General features: G+C 46.3%; 1 protein-coding gene across 1 annotated transcript in view; it reads right to left on the bottom strand.

Annotated features, from left to right (window-relative positions):
* Positions 1-20,318, bottom strand: part of ches1 (checkpoint suppressor 1) — a 58,201-nt gene that overhangs the window by 37,495 nt on the left and 388 nt on the right. The gene's annotated exons all lie outside the window — the stretch shown is intronic.

Raw genomic sequence — 20,318 nt, forward strand, 5'->3', positions numbered from 1 at the left:
TGTATTATGACATAAGCATTTGTTTGGATGATCCATATTTTACACAAGTAATACTGATACTATATGATTGTACTTTCAAACAAATACATTTCAGAGCAAATAAACAGAACTTGTAGTCCCTACATTTTATGTACATTCAGAATACTTGTTGCATATTTTTGTTCTTAATCAGAGATCAACCTCTCCATGTTGCCAATCATACAGAGGTATAGCTGATCATCAGCAAAAAAATATATAAATATATATAAATATATAAATGTTGGTATGTGGGGCAACCTGCACCACACCAGCAGCAGAGCAGCATCAACTCCCTTAGCTCAGCATGGAATTCATGCTGGTCTGCGCTTTTCTTTTTTTCAGTAGAGTGCAGTTCCCTTTAATTCCAAAGCTCCAAGTTGTCTTAGATTGTTATACAGTATCCTTACTTTCAGTATGGTAAATTCCTGCTCTTTTAATTAAGTTAGGTTGTGATAGAGTGAAAATATTTTAAATAAAGTAGAGTTACTACTAGAGTTGTAGACCGATCTTAAGACCATACTTGAGTGTTTTCTGTTTCGTTTGAAATCAGTCTTGTCTCTGTCTTGGAGTGAGGTGGATTTTAAATTTGTTGTCAAGACTCCAGAGCTTCTGACTGACTGGATTATTTCAGTCCATCATTTACTTTAAGATTCAATTAAGATTGCAAGTGTTGTGAGAAATGTCAGATGACATTGTTTTAAATAGCATAATTATTAAAATAATAATAATAATAATAATAACTAGATTGCAGTTCCTGCAGAAACTGCGAGTGTGATTGCAGTGCTGGCTGGTATCTGCTAAGGTGTTGCTAGGTGGTTGCTAAGGTGTTGCTAGGTGGTTGCTAAGGTGTTGCTGTGGCATCCGGGGTGGTTGCTAAGATGTTGCTAGGTGGTTGCTAAGGTATTGCTAGGCGGTTGCTAAGGTGTTGCTATGGTATCCAGGATGGTTGCTAAGGTGTTGCTAGGTGGTTGCTAGGGTGTTGCTAGGCGGTTGCTAAGGTGTTGCTATGGTATCCGGGGTGGTTGCTAAGGTGTTGCTAGGTGGTTGCTAGGGTGTTGCTAGGCGGTTGCTAAGGTGTTGCTATGGTATCCAGGGTGGTTGCTAAGGTGTTGCTAGGTGGTTGCTTGGGTGTTGCTAGGCGGTTGCTAAGGTGTTGCTATGGTATCCGGGGTGGTTGCTAAGGTGTTGCTATGGTATCCGGGGTGGTTGCTAAGGTGTTGCTAGGTGGTTGCTAAGGTGTTGCTAGGCGGTTGCTAAGGTGTTGCTATGGTATCTGGGGTGGTTGCTAAGGTGTTGCTAGGTGGTTGCTATGTGGTTGCTAGGGTGTTGCTAGGCGGTTGCTAAGGTGTTGCTATGGTATCCGGGGTGGTTGCTAAGGTGTTGCTAGGTGGTTGCTAGGGTGTTGCTAGGCGGTTACTAAGGTGTTGCTATGGTATCCGGGGTGGTTGCTAAGGTGTTGCTAGGTGGTTGCTAGGTGGTTGCTAGGGTGTTGCTAGGCGGTTGCTAGGTGGTTGCTAAGGTGTTGCTATGGTATCCGGGGTGGTTGCTAAGGTGTTGCTAGGTGGTTGCTAGGTGGTTGCTAGGGTGTTGCTAGGCGGTTGCTAAGGTGTTGCTATGGTATCCGGGGTGGTTGCTAAGGTGTTGCTAAGTGGTTGGTAGGTGGTTGCTAAGGTGTTGCTAGGCGGTTGCTAAGGTGTTGCTATGGTATCTGGGGTGGTTGCTAAGGTGTTGCTAGGTGGTTGCTAGGGTGTTGCTAGGCGGTTGCTAAGGTGTTGCTATGGTATCCGGGGTGGTTGCTAAGGTGTTGCTATGGTATCCGGGGTGGTTGCTAAGGTGTTGCTAGGTGGTTGCTAAGGTGTTGCTAGGCGGTTGCTAAGGTGTTGCTATGGTATCTGGGGTGGTTGCTAAGGTGTTGCTAGGTGGTTGCTAGGTGGTTGCTAGGGTGTTGCTAGGCGGTTGCTAAGGTGTTGCTATGGTATCCGGGGTGGTTGCTAAGGTGTTGCTAGGTGGTTGCTAGGTGGTTGCTAGGGTGTTGCTAGGCGGTTACTAAGGTGTTGCTATGGTATCCGGGGTGGTTGCTAAGGTGTTGCTAGGTGGTTGCTAGGTGGTTGCTAGGGTGTTGCTAGGCGGTTGCTAGGTGGTTGCTAAGGTGTTGCTATGGTATCCGGGGTGGTTGCTAAGGTGTTGCTAGGTGGTTGCTAGGTGATTGCTAGGGTGTTGCTAGGCGGTTGCTAAGGTGTTGCTATGGTATCCGGGGTGGTTGCTAAGGTGTTGCTAAGTGGTTGGTAGGTGGTTGCTAAGGTGTTGCTAGGCGGTTGCTAAGGTGTTGCTATGGTATCTGGGGTGGTTACTAAGGTGTTGCTAGGTGGTTGCTAGGTGGTTGCTAAGGTGTTGCCAGGCGGTTGCTAAGGTGTTGCTATGGTATCTGGGGTGGTTGCTAAGGTGTTGCTAGGTGGTTGCTAGGTGGTTGCTAGGGTGTTGCTAGGCGGTTGCTAAGGTGTTGCTATGGTATCCGGGATGGTTGCCAAGGTGTTGCTAGGTGGTTGCTAGGTGGTTGCTAGGGTGTTGCTAGGCGGTTGCTAAGGTGTTGCTATGGTATCCGGGGTGGTTGCTATGGTGTTTCTAGGTGGTTGCTAGGTGATGTATATGCATCAATTAGATTAAATGGTGTTTGCACGTTGCTACGCAACGTGCAAATACATCAATCAGCTATGCACGCTAGGTTGCTCTGGCCGTTCGGGGGTGTCCAAACTTTTGACCCGTGGCTCCATTACACACAGTACTGGGGGGCCGGGGTGTCCAAACTTTTGACCCATGGCTCCATTACTCACAGTACTGGGGGGGGCCGGGGTGTCCAAACTTTTGACCTAACGCTGATTTATCCCATAGCTGCTCCATACACTCACAGTACTGGAGTTCTAGCTACCTGTCCTTCGATCTAGCTGCCGTCCTCCGATTGGCCCCATTCATTCCAATGGGGCCACTTCGTACGACATTCGTACGAAATCCGTACGTCGTAACTTTTCGTAACGCATATTTTCGGAAAGAGCTCAATAAGTTCTACAGGTCCTCAATTGGTTTCATCTTCGTATTTCAAAAATTGCGACGTCCACGGGCGTGCAAAGTTCTGCCCATTCATTTTCAATGGTCAAAAAAACGCGTACTTACGAAGTTTTTACGAAAAACGTAAGTCCGATCGGAAAGCTGTATACAAGCCCACCATTCCCGATATGGACGCACGTTTTCTCTTTTGAACGAAGTCGATATTTCGAAAACTGCGGCACTAGTTAACCGGACAAAAAACAGGTGGAATAATAATAATAACTAGATTGCAGTTCCTGCAGAAACTGCGAGTGTGATTGCAGTGCTGGCTGGTATCTGCTAAGGTGTTGCTAGGTGGTTGCTAAGGTGTTGCTAGGTGGTTGCTAAGGTGTTGCTATGGTATCCGGGGTGGTTGCTAAGGTGTTGCTAGGTGGTTGCTAGGTGGTTGCTAAGGTGTTGCTAGGCGGTTGCTAAGGTGTTGCTATGGTATCCGGGGTGGTTGCTAAGGTGTTGCTAGGTGGTTGCTAGGTGGTTGCTAAGGTGTTGCTAGGCGGTTGCTAAGGTGTTGCTATGGTATCCCGGGTGGTTGCTAAGGTGTTCCTAGGTGGTTGCTAGGTGGTTGCTAGGGTGTTGCTAGGCGGTTGCTAAGGTGTTGCTATGGTATCCGGGGTGGTTGCTAAGGTGTTGCTAGGTGGTTGCTAGGGTGTTTCTAGGCGGTTGCTAAGGTGTTGCTATGGTATCTGGGGTGGTTGCTAAGGTGTTGCTAGGTGGTTGCTAGGTGGTTGCTAGGGTGTTGCTAGGCGGTTGCTAAGGTGTTGCTATGGTATCCGGGGTGGTTGCTAAGGTGTTGCTAGGTGGTTGCTAGGTGGTTGCTAAGGTGTTGCTAGGCGGTTGCTAAGGTGTTGCTATGGTATCCGGGGTGGTTGCTAAGGTGTTGCTAGGTGGTTGCTAGGTGGTTGCTAGGGTGTTGCTAGGCGGTTGCTAAGGTGTTGCTATGGTATCCGGGGTGGTTGCTAAGGTGTTGTTAGGTGGTTGCTAGGTGGTTGCTAGGGTGTTGCTAGGCGGTTGCTAAGGTGTTGCTATGGTATCCGGGGTGGTTGCTAAGGTGTTGCTAGGTGGTTGCTAGGTGGTTGCTAGGGTGTTGCTAGGGGGTTGCTAAGGTGTTGGTATGGTATCCGGGGTGGTTGCTAAGGTGTTGCTAGGTGGTTGCTAGGTGGTTGCTAGGGTGTTGCTAGGCGGTTGCTAAGGTGTTGCTATGGTATCCGGGGTGGTTGCTAAGGTGTTGCTAGATGGTTGCTAGGTGGTTGCTATGGTGTTGCTAGGCAGTTGCTAAGGTGTTGCTATGGTATCCAGGGTGGTTGCTTTGGTGTTGCTAAGTGGTTGGTAGGTCACTACTAAGCAGTTGCTAGGTGGTTGCTAAGGTGTTGCTATGGTATCCGGGGTGGTTGCTATGGTGTTTCTAGGTGGTTGCTAGGTGATGTATATGCATAAATTTGATTAAATGGTGTTTGCACGTTGCTACGCAACGTGCAAATACATCAATCAGCTATGCACGCTAGGTTGCTCTGGCCGTTCGGGGGTGTCCAAACTTTTGACCCGTGGCTCCATTACACACAGTACTGGGGGGCCGGGGTGTCCAAACTTTTGACCCGTGGCTCCATTACACACAGTACTGGGGGGCCGGGGTGTCCAAACTTTTGACCTAATGCTGTTTTATCCCATAGCTGCTCCATTACACACAGTACTGGAGTTCTAGCTACCTGTCCTTCGATCTAGCTGCCGTCCTCCGATTTGCCCCATTCATTCCAATGGGGCCACTTCGTACGACAATCGTACGAAATCCGTACGTCGTAACTTTTCGTAACGCATATTTTCGGAAAGAGCTCAATAAGTTCTACAGGTCCTCAATTGGTTTCATCTTCGTATTTCAAAAATTGCGACGTCCACGGGCGTGCAAAGTTCTGCCCATTCATTTTCAATGGGCAAAAAAACGCGTACTTACGAAGTTTTTACGAAAAACGTAAGTCCGATCGGAAAGCTGTATACAAGCCCACCATTCCCGATATGGACGCACGTTTTCTCTTTTGAACGAAGTCGATATTTCGAAAACTGCGGCACTAGTTAACCGGACAAAAAACAGGTGGAATAATAATAATAACTAGATTGCAGTTCCTGCAGAAACTGCGAGTGTGATTGCAGTGCTGGCTGGTATCTGCTAAGGTGTTGCTAGGTGGTTGCTAAGGTGTTGCTAGGTGGTTGCTAAGGTGTTGCTATGGTATCCGGGATGGTTGCTAAGATGTTGCTAGGTGGTTGCTAGGTGGTTGCTAAGGTATTGCTAGGTGGTTGCTAAGGTGTTGCTATGGTATCCGGGGTGGTTGCTAAGGTGTTGCTAGGTGGTTGCTAGGTGGTTGCTAGGGTGTTGCTAGGCGGTTGCTAAGGTGTTGCTATGGTATCCGGGGTGGTTGCTAAGGTGTTGCTAGGTGGTTGCTAGGTGGTTGCTAGGGTGTTGCTAGGCGGTTGCTAAGGTGTTGCTATGGTATCCGGGGTGGTTGCTAAGGTGTTGCTAGGTGGTTGCTAGGCGGTTGCTAAGGTGTTGCTAGGCGGTTGCTAAGGTGTTGCTATGGTATCCGGGGTGGTTGCTAAGGTGTTGCTAGGTGGTTGCTAAGGTGTTGCTAGGTGGTTGCTAAGGTGTTGCTATGGTATCCGGGGTGGTTGCTAAGATGTTGCTAGGTGGTTGCTAGGTGGTTGCTAAGGTATTGCTAGGCGGTTGCTAAGGTGTTGCTATGGTATCCGGGGTGGTTGCTAAGGTGTTGCTAGGTGGTTGCTAGGCGGTTGCTAAGGTGTTGCTATGGTATCCGGGGTGGTTGCTAAGTGGTTGCTAAGGTGTTGCTAGGCGGTTGCTAAGGTGTTGCTATGGTATCCAGGGTGGTTGCTAAGGTGTTGCTAGGTGGTTGCTAGGGTGTTGCTAGGCGGTTGCTAAGGTGTTGCTATGGTATCCGGGGTGGTTGCTAAGGTGTTGCTAGGTGGTTGCTAGGGTGTTGCTAGGCGGTTGCTAAGGTGTTGCTATGGTATCCGGGGTGGTTGCTAAGGTGTTGCTAACTGGTTGCTAGGTGGTTGCTAAGGTGTTGCTAGGCGGTTGCTAAGGTGTTGCTATGGTATCCGGGGTGGTTGCTAAGGTGTTGCTAGGTGGTTGCTAGGTGGTTGCTAGAGTGTTGCTAGGCGGTTGCTAAGGTGTTGCTATGGTATCCGGGGTGGTTGCTAGGGTGTTGCTAGGCGGTTGCTAAGGTGTTGCTATGGTATCCGGGGTGGTTGCTAAGGTGTTGCTAGGTGGTTGCTAGGTGGTTGCTAGGGTGTTGCTAGGCGGTTGCTAAGGTGTTGCTATGGTATCCGGGGTGGTTGCTAAGGTGTTGCTAGGTGGTTGCTAGGTGGTTGCTAGGGTGTTGCTAGGCGGTTGCTAGGCGGTTGCTAAGGTGTTGCTATGTGATCCGGGAAGGTTGCTAAGGTGTTGCTAGGTGGTTGCTAGGTGGTTGCTAGGGTGTTGCTAGGCGGTTGCTAAGGTGTTGCTATGGTATCCGGGGTGGTTGCTAAGGTGTTGCTAGGTGGTTGCTAGGTGGTTGCTAGGGTGTTGCTAGGCGGTTGCTAAGGTGTTGCTATGGTATCCGGGGTGGTTGCTAAGGTGTTGCTAGGTGGTTGCTAGGTGGTTGCTAGGGTGTTGCTAGGCGGTTGCTAAGGTGTTGCTATGGTATCCGGGGTGGTTGCTAAGGTGTTGCTAGGTGGTTGCTAGGTGGTTGCTAGGGTGTTGCTAGGCGGTTGCTAAGGTGTTGCTATGGTATCTGGGGTGGTTGCTAAGGTGTTGCTAGGTGGTTGCTAGGTGGTTGCTAGGGTGTTGCTATGGTATCCGGGGTGGTTGCTAAGGTGTTGCTAGGTAGTTGCTAGGTGGTTGCTAAGGTGTTGCTAGGCGGTTGCTAAGGTGTTGCTATGGTATCCGGGGTGGTTGCTAAGGTGTTGCTAGGTGGTTGCTAGGTGGTTGCTAGGTGGTTGCTAGGCGGTTGCTAGGCGGTTGCTAAGGTGTTGCTATGTGATCCGGGAAGGTTGCTAAGGTGTTGCTAGGTGGTTGCTAGGTGGTTGCTAGGGTGTTGCTAGGCGGTTGCTAAGGTGTTGCTATGGTATCCGGGTGGTTGCTATGGTGTTTCTAGGTGGTTGCTAGGTGATTTATATGCATAAATTAGATTAAATGGTGTTTGCACGTTGCTACGCAACGTGCAAATACATCAATCAGCTATGCACGCTAGGTTGCTCTGGCCGTTCGGGGGTGTCCAAACTTTTGACCCGTGGCTCCATTACACACAGTACTGGGGGGCCGGGGTGTCCAAACTTTTGACCCATGGCTCCATTACACACAGTACTGGGGGGCCGGGGTGTCCAAACTTTTGACCTAATGCTGTTTTATCCCATAGCTGCTCCATACACTCACAGTACTGGAGTTCTAGCTACCTGTCCTTCGATCTAGCTGCCGTCCTCCGATTGGCCCCATTCATTCCAATGGGGCCACTTCGTACGACATTCGTACGAAATCCGTACGTCGTAACTTTTCGTAACGCATATTTTCGGAAAGAGCTCAATAAGTTCTACAGGTCCTCAATTGGTTTCATCTTCGTATTTCAAAAATTGCGACGTCCACGGGCGTGCAAAGTTCTGCCCATTCATTTTCAATGGTCAAAAAAACGCGTACTTACGAAGTTTTTACGAAAAACGTAAGTCCGATCGGAAAGCTGTATACAAGCCCACCATTCCCGATATGGACGCACGTTTTCTCTTTTGAACGAAGTCGATATTTCGAAAACTGCGGCACTAGTTAACCGGACAAAAAACAGGTGGAATAATAATAATAACTAGATTGCAGTTCCTGCAGAAACTGCGAGTGTGATTGCAGTGCTGGCTGGTATCTGCTAAGGTGTTGCTAGGTGGTTGCTAAGGTGTTGCTAGGTGGTTGCTAAGGTGTTGCTATGGTATCCGCGGTGGTTGCTAAGGTGTTGCTAGGTGGTTGCTAGGTGGTGGCTAAGGTGTTGCTAGGCGGTTGCTAAGGTGTTGCTATGGTATCCGGGGTGGTTGCTAAGGTGTTGCTAGGTGGTTGCTAGGGTGTTGCTAGGCGGTTGCTAAGGTGTTGCTATGGTATCTGGGGTGGTTGCTAAGGTGTTGCTAGGTGGTTGCTAGGTGGTTGCTAGGGTGTTGCTAGGCGGTTGCTAAGGTGTTGCTATGGTATCCGGGGTGGTTGCTAAGGTGTTGCTAGGTGGTTGCTAGGTGGTTGCTAGGGTGTTGCTAGGCGGTTGCTAAGGTGTTGCTATGGTATCCGGGGTGGTTGCTAAGGTGTTGCTAGGTGGTTGCTAGGTGGTTGCTAGGGTGTTGCTAGGCGGTTGCTAAGTTGTTGCTATGGTATCCGGGGTGGTTGCTAAGGTGTTGCTAGATGGTTGCTATGGTGTTGCTAGGCGGTTGCTAAGGTGTTGCTATGGTATCCAGGGTGGTTGCTATGGTGTTGCTAAGTGGTTGGTAGGTCACTCCTAAGCAGTTGCTAGGTGGTTGCTAAGGTGTTGCTATGGTATCCGGGGTGGTTGCTATGGTGTTTCTAGGTGGTTGCTAGGTGATGTATATGCATAAATTTGATTAAATGGTGTTTGCACGTTGCTACGCAACGTGCAAATACATCAATCAGCTATGCACGCTAGGTTGCTCTGGCCGTTCGGGGGTGTCCAAACTTTTGACCCGTGGCTCCATTACACACAGTACTGGGGGGCCGGGGTGTCCAAACTTTTGACCCGTGGCTCCATTACACACAGTACTGGGGGGCCGGGGTGTCCAAACTTTTGACCTAATGCTGTTTTATCCCATAGCTGCTCCATTACACACAGTACTGGAGTTCTAGCTACCTGTCCTTCGATCTAGCTGCCGTCCTCCGATTGGCCCCATTCATTCCAATGGGGCCACTTCGTACGACAATCGTACGAAATCCGTACGACGTAACTTTTCGTAACGCATATTTTCGGAAAGAGCTCAATAAGTTCTACAGGTCCTCAATTGGTTTCATCTTCGTATTTCAAAAATTGCGACGTCCACGGGCGTGCAAAGTTCTGCCCATTCATTTTCAATGGTCAAAAAAACGCGTACTTACGAAGTTTTTACGAAAAACGTAAGTCCGATCGGAAAGCTGTATACAAGCCCACCATTCCCGATATGGACGCACGTTTTCTCTTTTGAACGAAGTCGATATTTCGAAAACTGCGGCACTAGTTAACCGGACAAAAAACAGGTGGAATAATAATAATAATAATACAGAAACTACAGAAACCTACAGAAACTGCGAGTGTGATTGCAGTGCTGGCTGGTATCTGCTATGGTGTTGCTAAGGTGTTGCTAGGTGGTTGCTAAGGTGTTGCTAGGTGGTTGCTAAGGTGTTGCTATGGTATCCGGGATGGTTGCTAAGATGTTGCTAGGTGGTTGCTAGGTGGTTGCTAAGGTATTGCTAGGCGGTTGCTAAGGTGTTGCTATGGTATCTGGGGTGGTTGCTAAGGTGTTGCTAGGTGGTTGCTAGGTGGTTGCTAGGCGGTTGCTAAGGTGTTGCTAAGGTATCCGGGGTGGTTGCTAAGGTGTTGCTAGGTGGTTGCTAGGTGGTTGCTAGGCGGTTGCTAAGGTGTTGCTATGGTATCCGGGGTGGTTGCTAAGGTGTTGCTAAGTGGTTGCTAGGTGGTTGCTAAGGTGTTGCTAGGCGGTTGCTAAGGTGTTGCTATGGTATCCAGGGTGGTTGCTAAGGTGTTGCTAGGTGGTTGCTAGGGTGTTGCTAGGCGGTTGCTAAGGTGTTGCTATGGTATCCGGGGTGGTTGCTAAGGTGTTGCTAGGTGGTTGCTAGGGTGTTGCTAGGCGGTTGCTAAGGTGTTGCTATGGTATCCGGGGTGGTTGCTAAGGTGTTGCTAGGTGGTTGCTAGGTGGTTGCTAGAGTGTTGCTAGGCGGTTGCTAAGGTGTTGCTATGGTATCCTGGGTGGTTGCTAAGGTGTTGCTAGGTGGTTGCTAAGGTGTTGCTAGGCGGTCGCTAAGGTGTTGCTATGGTATCCGGGGTGGTTGCTAAGGTGTTGCTAGGTGGTTGCTAGGGTGTTGCTAAGGTGTTGCTATGGTATCCGGGGTGGTTGCTAAGGTGTTGCTAGGTGGTTGCTAGGTGGTTGCTAGGCGGTTGCTAAGGTGTTGCTATGGTATCTGGGGTGGTTGCTAAGGTGTTGCTAAGTGGTTGCTAGGTGGTTGCTAAGGTGTTGCTAGGTGGTTGCTAGGTGGTTGCTAGGCGGTTGCTAAGGTGTTGCTATGGTATCCGGGGTGGTTGCTAAGGTGTTGCTAGGTGGTTGCTAGGTGGTTGCTAGGCGGTTGCTAAGGTGTTGCTATGGTATCCGGGGTGGTTTCTAAGGTGTTGCTAGGTGGTTGCTAGGTGGTTGCTAGTGTGTTGCTAGGCGGTTGCTAAGGTGTTGCTATGGTATCCAGGGTGGTTGCTAAGGTGTTGCTAGGTGGTTGCTAGGTTGTTGCTAGGGTGTTGCTAGGCGGTTGCTAAGGTGTTGCTATGGTATCCGGGGTGGTTGCTAAGGTGTTGCTAGGTGGTTGCTAGGTGGTTGCTAAGGTGTTGCTAGGCGGTTGCTAAGGTGTTGCTATGGTATCCGGGGTGGTTGCTAAGGTGTTGCTAGGTGGTTGCTAGGGTGTTGCTAGGCGGTTGCTAAGGTGTTGCTATGGTATCCGGGCTGGTTGCTAAGGTGTTGCTAGGTGGTTGCTAAGGTGTTGCTAGGCGGTTGCTAAGGTGTTGCTATGGTATCCAGGGTGGTTGCTAAGGTGTTGCTAGGTGGTTGCTGGGCGGTTGCTAAGGTGTTGCTATGGTATCCGGGGTGGTTGCTAAGGTGTTGCTAAGTGGTTGCTATGCGGTTGCTAAGGTGTTGCTAGGCAGTTGCTAAGGTGTTGCTATGGTATCCTGGGAGGTTGCTAAGGTGTTGCTAGGTGGTTGCTAGGTGGTTGCTAAGGTGTTGCTAGGCGGTTGCTAAGGTGTTGCTATGGTATCTGTGGTGGTTGCTATGGTGTTTCTAGGTGGTTGCTAGGTGATTTATATGCATAAATTAGATTAAATGGTGTTTGCACGTTGCTACGCAACGTGCAAATACATCAATTACCTATGCACGCTAGGTTGCTCTGGCCGTTCGGGGGTGTCCAAACTTTTGACCCGTGGCTCCATTACACACAGTACTGGGGGGCCGGGGTGTCCAAACTTTTGACCCATGGCTCCATTACACACAGTACTGGGGGGCCGGGGTGTCCAAACTTTTGACCTAATGCTGATTTATCCCATAGCTGCTCCATACACTCACAGTACTGGAGTTCTAGCTACCTGTCCTTCGATCTAGCTGCCGTCCTCCGATTGGCCCCATTCATTCCTATGGGGCCACTTCGTACGACATTCGTACGAAATCCGTACGTCGTAACTTTTCGTAACGCATATTTTCGGAAAGAGCTCAATAAGTTCTACAGGTCCTCAATTGGTTTCATCTTAGTATTTCAAAAATTGCGACGTCCACGGGCGTGCAAAGTTCTGCCCATTCATTTTCAATGGGCAAAAAAACGCGTACTTACGAAGTTTTTACGAAAAACGTAAGTCCGATCGGAAAGCTGTATACAAGCCCACCATTCCCGATATGGACGCACGTTTTCTCTTTTGAACGAAGTCGATATTTCGAAAACTGCGGCACTAGTTAACCGGACAAAAAACAGGTGGAATAATAATAATAATAATAATAATAATAACTAGATTGCAGTTCCTACAGAAACTGCGAGTGTGATTGCAGTGCTGGCTGGTATCTGCTATGGTGTTGCTAGGTGGTTGCTAAGGTGTTGCTAGGTGGTTGCTAAGGTGTTGCTATGGTATCCGGGGTGGTTGCTAAGGTGTTGCTAGGTGGTTGCTAGGTGGTTGATAGGCGGTTGCTAAGGTGTTGCTATGGTATCCGGGGTGGTTGCTAAGGTGTTGCTAGGTGGTTGCTAGGTGGTTGCTAAGGCGTTGCTAGGCGGTTGCTAAGGTGTTGCTAGGCGGTTGCTAAGGTGTTGCTATGGTATTTGGGGTGGTTGCTAAGGTGTTGCTAGGTGGTTGCTAGGTGGTTGCTAAGGTGTTGCTAGGCGGTTGCTAAGGTGTTGCTATGGTATCCGGGGTGGTTGCTAAGGTGTTGCTAGGTGGTTGCTAGGGTGTTGCTAGGCGGTTGCTAAGGTGTTGCTATGGTAACTTGGGTGGTTGCTAAGGTGTTGCTAGGTGGTTGCTAGGTTGTTGCTAGGGTGTTGCTAGGCGGTTGCTAAGGTGTTGCTATGGTATCCGGGGTGGTTGCTAAGGTGTTGCTAGGTGGTTGCTAGGGTGTTGCTAGGCGGTTGCTAAGGTGTTGCTATGGTATCCGGGGTGGTTGCTAAGGTGTTGCTAGGTGGTTGCTAGGTGGTTGCTAGGGTGTTGCTAGGCGGTTGCTAAGGTGTTGCTATGGTATCCGGGGTGGTTGCTAAGGTGTTGCTAGGTGGTTGCTAGGTGGTTGCTAGGGTGTTGCTAGGCGGTTGCTAAGGTGTTGCTATGGTATCCGGGGTGGTTGCTAAGGTGTTGCTAGGTGGTTGCTAGGTGGTTGCTAGGGTGTTGCTAGGCGGTTGCTAAGGTGTTGCTATGGTATCCGGGGTGGTTGCTAAGGTGTTGCTAGGTGGTTGCTAGGTGGTTGCTAGGGTGTTGCTAGGCGGTTGCTAAGGTGTTGCTATGGTATCCGGGGTCGTTGCTAAGGTGTTGCTAGGTGGTTGCTAGGTGGTTGCTAGGGTGTTGCTAAGGTGTTGCTATGGTATCTGGGGTGGTTGCTAAGGTGTTGCTAGATGGTTGCTAGGTGGTTGCTATGGTGTTGCTAGGCGGTTGCTAAGGTGTTGCTATGGTATCCAGGGTGGTTGCTATGGTGTTTCTAGGTGGTTGCTAGGTGATGTATATGCATAAATTTGATTAAATGGTGTTTGCACGTTGCTACGCAACGTGCAAATACATCAATCAGCTATGCACGCTAGGTTGCTCTGGCCGTTCGGGGGTGTCCAAACTTTTGACCCGTGGCTCCATTACACACAGTACTGGGGGGCCGGGGTGTCCAAACTTTTGACCCGTGGCTCCATTACACACAGTACTGGGGGGCCGGGGTGTCCAAACTTTTGACCTAACGCTGTTTTATCCCATAGCTGCTCCATACACTCACAGTACTGGAGTTCTAGCTACCTGTCCTTCGATCTAGCTGCCGTCCTCCGATTGGCCCCATTCATTCCAATGGGGCCACTTCGTACGACATTCGTACGAAATCCGTACGTCGTAACTTTTCGTAACGCATATTTTCGGAAAGAGCTCAATAAGTTCTACAGGTCCTCAATTGGTTTCATCTTAGTATTTCAAAAATTGCGACGTCCACGGGCGTGCAAAGTTCTGCCCATTCATTTTCAATGGGCAAAAAAACGCGTACTTACGAAGTTTTTACGAAAAACGTAAGTCCGATCGGAAAGCTGTATACAAGCCCACCATTCCCGATATGGACGCACGTTTTCTCTTTTGAACGAAGTCGATATTTCGAAAACTGCGGCACTAGTTAACCGGACAAAAAACAGGTGGAATAATAATAATAACTAGATTGCAGTTCCTGCAGAAACTGCGAGTGTGATTGCAGTGCTGGCTGGTATCTGCTAAGGTGTTGCTAGGTGGTTGCTAAGGTGTTGCTAGGTGGTTGCTAAGGTGTTGCTATGGTATCCGGGGTGGTTGCTAAGATGTTGCTAGGTGGTTGCTAGGTGGTTGCTAAGGTATTGCTAGGCGGTTGCTAAGGTGTTGCTATGGTATCCGGGGTGGTTGCTAAGGTGTTGCTAGGTGGTTGCTAGGTGGTTGCTAGGCGGTTGCTAAGGTGTTGCTATGGTATCCGGGGTGGTTGCTAAGGTGTTGCTAGGTGGTTGCTAGGTGGTTGCTAGGTGGTTGCTAAGGTGTTGCTATGGTATCCGGGGTGGTTGCTAAGGTGTTGCTATGGTATCCGGGGTGGTTGCTAAGGTGTTGCTAGGTGGTTGCTAGGTGGTTGCTAGGGTGTTGCTAGGCGGTTGCTAAGGTGTTGCTATGGTATCCGGGGTGGTTGCTAAGGTGTTGCTAGGTGGTTGCTAGGTGGTTGCTAAGGTGTTGCTAGGCGGTTGCTAAGGTGTTGCTATGGTATCCGGGGTGGTTGCTAAGGTGTTGCTATGGTATCCGGGGTGGTTGCTAAGGTGTTGCTAGGTGGTTGCTATGTGGTTGCTAAGGTGTTGCTAGGCGGTTGCTAAGGTGTTGCTATGGTATCCGGGGTGGTTGCTAAGGTGTTGCTATGGTATCCGGGGTGGTTGCTAAGGTGTTGCTAGGTGGTTGCTAGGTGGTTGCTAAGGTGTTGCTAGGCGGTTGCTAAGGTGTTGCTATGGTATCCGGGGTGGTTGCTAAGGTGTTGCTAGGTGGTTGCTAGGTGGTTGCTAAGGTGTTGCTAGGCGGTTGCTAAGGTGTTGCTATGGTATCCGGGGTGGTTGCTAAGGTGTTGCTAGGTGGTTGCTAGGTGGTTGCTAGGGTGTTGCTAGGGTGTTGCTAGGCGGTTGCTAAGGTGTTGCTATGGTATCCGGGGTGGTTGCTAAGGTGTTGCTAGGCGGTTGCTAAGGTGTTGCTATGGTATCCGGGGTGGTTGCTAAGGTGTTGCTAGGTGGTTGCTAGGGTGTTGCTAGGCGGTTGCTAAGGTGTTGCTATGGTATCCGGGGTGGTTGCTAAGGTGTTGCTAGGTGGTTGCTAGGGTGTTGCTAGGCGGTTGCTAAGGTGTTGCTATGGTATCCGGGGTGGTTGCTAAGGTGTTGCTAGGTGGTTGCTAGGTGGTTGCTAGGGTGTTGCTAGGCGGTTGCTAAGGTGTTGCTATGGTATCCGGGGTGGTTGCTAAGGTGTTGCTAGGTGGTTGCTAGGTGGTTGCTAGGGTGTTGCTAGGCGGTTGCTAAGGTGTTGCTATGGTATCCGGGGTGGTTGCTAAGGTGTTGCTAGGTGGTTGCTAGGTGGTTGCTAGGGTGTTGCTAGGCGGTTGCTAAGGTGTTGCTATGGTATCCGGGGTGGTTGCTAAGGTGTTGCTAGGTGGTTGCTAGGTGGTTGCTAGGGTGTTGCTAGGCGGTTGCTAAGGTGTTGCTATGGTATCCGGGGTGTTTGCTAAGGTGTTGCTAGGTGGTTGCTAGGTGGTTGCTAGGGTGTTGCTAGGCGGTTGCTAAGGTGTTGCTATGGTATCCGGGGTGGTTGCTAAGGTGTTGCTAGGTGGTTGCTAGGTGGTTGCTAGGGTGTTGCTAGGGGGTTGCTAAGGTGTTGCTATGGTATCTGGGGTGGTTGCTAAGGTGTTGCTAGATGGTTGCTAGGTGGTTGCTATGGTGTTGCTAGGCGGTTGCTAAGGTGTTGCTATGGTATCCGGGGTGGTTGCTATGGTGTTTCTAGGTGGTTGCTAGGTGATGTATATGCATAAATTTGATTAAATGGTGTTTGCACGTTGCTACGCAACGTGCAAATACATCAATCAGCTATGCACGCTAGGTTGCTCTGGCCGTTCGGGGGTGTCCAAACTTTTGACCCGTGGCTCCATTACACACAGTACTGGGGGGCCGGGGTGTCCAAACTTTTGACCCGTGGCTCCATTACACACAGTACTGGGGGGCCGGGGTGTCCAAACTTTTGACCTAACGCTGATTTATCCCATAGCTGCTCCATTACACACAGTACTGGAGTTCTAGCTACCTGTCCTTCGATCTAGCTGCCGTCCTCCGATTGGCCCCATTCATTCCAATGGGGCCACTTCGTACGACATTCGTACGAAATCCGTACGTCGTAACTTTTCGTAACGCATATTTTCGGAAAGAGCTCAATAAGTTCTACAGGTCCTCAATTGGTTTCATCTTAGTATTTCAAAAATTGCGACGTCCACGGGCGTGCAAAGTTCTGCCCATTCATTTTCAATGGGCAAAAAAACGCGTACTTACGAAGTTTTTACGAAAAACGTAAGTCCGATCGGAAAGCTGTATACAAGCCCACCATTCCCGATATGGACGCACGTTTTCTCTTTTGAACGAAGTCGATATTTCGAAAACTGCGGCACTAGTTAACCGGACAAAAAACAGGTGGAATAATAATAATAAGAAGAAGAAGAAGAATAAGACTTAAGAAGAACAATACTGTGATTGCATTACTGCAATCACACTAATAAGAAGAAGAAGAAGAAGAATAAGACTTAAGAAGAACAATACTGTGATTGCATTACTGCAATCACACTAATAATAAGAAGAAGAAGAATAAGACTTAAGAAGAACAATACTGTGATTGCATTACTGCAATCACACTAATAATAATAATAATAATAATAAGAAGAAGAAGAATAAGACTTAAGAAGAACAATACTGTGATTGCATTACTGCAATCACACTAATAATAATAATAATAAGAAGAAGAAGAATAAGACTTAAGAAGAACAATACTGTGATTGCATTACTGCAATCACACTAATAAGACTTAAGAAGAACAATACTGTGATTGCATTACTGCAATCACACTAATAATAATAATAATAATAATAGATAAAGGATTCTGTTAACACTTTAATGAATTAATGGGGGATATGTTACTCTTACTGGCCTTCAAAGGGCACACATCCCCAACATTATTTATATATATGTTATATTTACAAAATATATGATTATATGTGATATTATTTGTTAATACGTATCATGCACATGGATGTAAAATGAATTACAAAAATATATATTTGTCTTTTCTTTTCATTTCTTTTTTTATTTTTAGATGAAAAAAAAATCTTAATCTGGTATTGGTCTGGTCTCGGTCTCTTCCACTTCCCATCTCAGTCTTGAATCAATTTATCTACTAAAGGTCTTAGTCTAGAGTTTTGATACAGTATCCCATACATTACACATACTTTACCTACACGCATCAGAACAGTTTCTGATATAGGAGACTATATATATATATTTCAAATAGTACCTGAAATGTTTAACTGCAAAACAAATGCCAAGCAAACAATGACAATGTCCCTCTAAAGTGAATTTTAGGGGAACTCCATAAGGCTGCTGTTTAGTTAATCACTGCAGTCATGTTTCAGATCTCTTGCACTCCTTCACCAGCTCCAAATATGACCTCACTTTAACAGAGAGAGAAAAACACACTGCGCTTACATCATCTCCCTCAATGAAAATTACATAATGGCCCTGGACCAATGATGACATCACAGCACTACACATCTGAGAGACAAAGGCTTTACTCACACCCATGGACAAACAAACTTCAGACAAATACAACAACTCAACAACTGGATACGGGTATGGACTCTATTGAAATGTACATTATTATGACCAAAGTATTGGGAAACCTATGACTCTTATGACATCCCATTCCAGATCCACAGGCTTTAATATGAATTTGGACCCACCATCACAGCTCTATAGTCACTGAATCAGCAGAGCACTGTTGACTTTTATACACTATGGTCCTCAGCTCTGTGACTTTATGTTAATCAAAAAATATCTACAATGGATAAAACTTGATCTAATAAAACATGATCTAATCCTGTTACAATAACATGCTGGAGTTCAGTGAGCTCTTTAGAAAGACCAATTAGTTTATGCTTTATAGCTCTGTGCATACAGGACTGAATTAAACACATAAAAATTAAATTATTAAAATATATATATATATATATATATATATATCCCAAACTTTTGTGCTAATAGTGTAATAACATATTAATAAATGAGTATTAGAGGACATTACCAGATTAAATTCCAAACTTAACTTTAAAAACACACAAATAAAGCACTATTTTGCCCTTACACCCTTAATGTAACCCTCCACAATGAATGTATTTTTAAAATAGTTTTAATTAATTTACTTAAATATTTCAATTACTATAGTAAAACAGAATGTATATATAGTGAAGGAGAATGGAACATTTTACAGCAAAATATTTTAGTAAAATACCCTTTAAACAACCCCACCTTCTCTAGAAACTGCTTTTCAGCAACACTCATGCACACACACACACACAGACAGACACACCAGAGCCCAAACAATACATCACTCCACACACTACCGCTCAGCTCTTCAAATAAGTTCAAGGACATGGGGAGAAGCAGAAACACTGACACACACACATTTATGTACACACACACGCACACTCACACACAGACCAATGACCAGGCTTCACACCAGCTTGAGTGTGTGCTGTCTTGTACACAACAGACATGCTCTATGTATAACTCCAACTCAGCCAAAACACACTCATACACAATTACATCTGTGCACATATTGGGCTTTCAGACACACTCAAGCCAATGCATGATCGCACACACGCACGCACACACACACACATGCACATGCCAGTCAGACAGACTCTGGCTGCAGGCATAATAGACTGCACTCTGCTGTTGCTGGGCTGCGCTTTGGTTCAACTATATATATATATGTGTGTGTGTGTGTCATAAGTACAGTAACAATATGTGTTCTTTCTTTTTTTATGATTTTGTTTCATTGTAAATTTAAAAACATTAAAGCTATACAGGAACAGATGCATAATTATTTTGTAAACAAAAAATGTTAAACAAACCAGAATATGCTTTAAACTTTTGATTCTTCTGAGTACCAAATTTATCTTTAAGGACAGATCTGCACACTCTTGGTATTTTAATCTCAGTGTCTTCATGAGGGAGAGTCACCTGGAATAGTTTTCTCAGAGTCTTGAAGGAGTTTCTGGAGGTGCTGAACAATAGTTACTGCTTTTTGAAGCTTCAGCTTATCCCAACCCAAATCAGATGGGTTTAGGTGAAGGACAAACACTTTTTTGTTTACTACATAATTACTACATAATTCAGTTTTCATAAGTTTTTATGTTTTTAATATTACTCTACAATGTATAAAATAAATTTAATAAGAACCAAACCAGACTGGAACTGTATAAATATAAGAATGCATACATAAAGTATAATGTAACCCAGTATTATTTATATAGGGGTGTAAGGAAATACATATTTTAAAGTCAATTTTCAAAAACACAATATCGATACTTAATTATTAGTTATATACAAATTAGTGGCTCAGACATGGTTCATTTTGTGTTGTGTTTAAAACTTACCCACTAGAGGCCACTGTTGTACTTTGTCGTTAATACTTTGTCGTAAATATGATGTTGTGTTTTAATACAATGAGAGCTTTCCTAAAATTTTATTTAAACAACCACAATACACTGTGACTGCTTACAGTACTGCAACATACTGAAATAAACAGAATCGTAAGACCTGCATTGTGATAAAAATTGTATCGCCAAGTTGCACTGTTTTAATGTAATAATATATGTATATGTTATAATAGGTCCTATAATATACAGCTCTGTGAAAAAAATAAGAGACCACTTAAAAATTATGAGTTTCTTTGATTATACCAAATTGAAAACTTCTGGAATATAATCAAGAGGAAGGTGGATGATCACAAGCCATCAAACCAAGCTGAACTGCTTGAATCTTTGCACCAGGAGTGGGATAAAATTATTCAAAAGCAGTGTGTAAGACTGGTGGAGGAGAACATGCCAAGATGCATGAAAACTGTGATTAAAACCACAGTTATTACACCAAATATTGATATTTTCTCATTTTCTGCAAATAAATGCTCTAAATGACAATATTTTTATTTGGAATTTGGGAGAAATGTTGTCTGTAGTTTATTGAATTAAACAACAATGTTCATTTTTATTAAACATATACCTATTAATAGAAAAAAAGAGAAACTGGATATATATATATATATATATATATATATATATATATATATATATATATATATATATATATATATATTCAACACATTTTAATGTATAAAACACACGCACATCATGCATGTTTATCTCTGGCAGGATATCACCCAGACTGTTGGCTCCTTGCTCAACAACGCAGCCCCTAATCCTCCACATTCAGCAAGAAACTTCCTCCCAGATCCACAACACACACACTTCTCTCTCTCTCTCTCTCTCTCCACACACACACACACTTCTCTATACACTGCTTAAAGTGTGAGGTTTTGTATGTGATTCCAGGAAAACTCCTGCAGTATGAATAGGCACTGTGCTTTCACTTTTCTCCACATAAACACCAGCAGCTCCTTCCACCCAGCCTCACACTGAAGAAAAAC

This window comes from Astyanax mexicanus, chromosome 1, assembly GCF_023375975.1.
Source record: "Astyanax mexicanus isolate ESR-SI-001 chromosome 1, AstMex3_surface, whole genome shotgun sequence".
Lineage (NCBI taxonomy): Eukaryota > Metazoa > Chordata > Actinopteri > Characiformes > Acestrorhamphidae > Astyanax > Astyanax mexicanus.